Source organism: Rhincodon typus, unplaced genomic scaffold, assembly GCF_021869965.1.
Source record: "Rhincodon typus isolate 14 unplaced genomic scaffold, sRhiTyp1.1 hic_rhity00013024, whole genome shotgun sequence".
In the NCBI taxonomy this organism is placed as follows: Eukaryota; Metazoa; Chordata; class Chondrichthyes; order Orectolobiformes; family Rhincodontidae; genus Rhincodon; species Rhincodon typus.
This window is the reverse complement of record NW_025978662.1, coordinates 1-662: the sequence shown is the minus strand read 5'-3', so window position 1 is coordinate 662 and position 662 is coordinate 1. Positions and strand designations below refer to the sequence as shown.

General features: G+C 58.8%; 1 protein-coding gene across 1 annotated transcript in view; it reads right to left on the bottom strand.

Annotated features, from left to right (window-relative positions):
• Positions 1–432, bottom strand: part of LOC109926131 (solute carrier family 35 member G3-like) — a 3,222-nt gene extending 2,790 nt beyond the window's left edge. The window contains exon 1 of the mRNA XM_020526019.2: positions 322–432. The gene's annotated coding sequence lies outside the window, so the exon portion shown is untranslated. The remainder of the gene's footprint in view (positions 1–321) is intronic.
• Positions 433–662: the final 230 nt, after the last annotated feature.

Here is a 662-nt window from a genome sequence, read left to right as displayed (position 1 = left end):
GGGGGGTGGGGGGGCCTCGTGGCCGAAAGGAGACGGGGTAGGCCTGAGATGTGGGGGAGCCTGTGGCACAGAGAGAGAGAGATCGAGTCCTAAGCATTGATTTCCAGAAGGAGTTGGGTATGGTTCCTGGGGCTAAAGGGGTCAAGACAGCAGCGAATGGTGGGGTGCCTGAGTTGGATCCTATTAAACAGCGATGCATGCTCGAAGGGCCTACTCCAAAGTTTCTAAGGAGCAAACCCTGACTGGAGTTACTTGTGAGCGGCCCATCTGCTACGGCTCCTTTCCCTGCAACTAGCAAAGGTGTAACTCCTGCCTGTTTACCTCCTCCCCCCTCACACTCCTCGCAGGTGAAGCAGCACTTGACCTGCACTCTGCTCTCCTGCGCTCGCTGCTCACAATGTGATGTCCTGTCCCTCAGCAAGACAAACAGGGCGACCACTTTATGTTCCATCCGTAAAAAAGACCCAGCGCCCGCTTCTCCGCCACCTACAATCCGACCCCACTGCCAAGAATATATTTCCCTCCCCGCCCTTCTCTGCCTTCCGGAGGGACCGCTCTCTCCGCGACTCCCTCGTCCGCTCCACACTCCCCACTGACCCCACCACCCCCGGCACCTTTCCCTGCAACCGCAGGAAGTGCTACACCTGCCCCCACACCTCGCC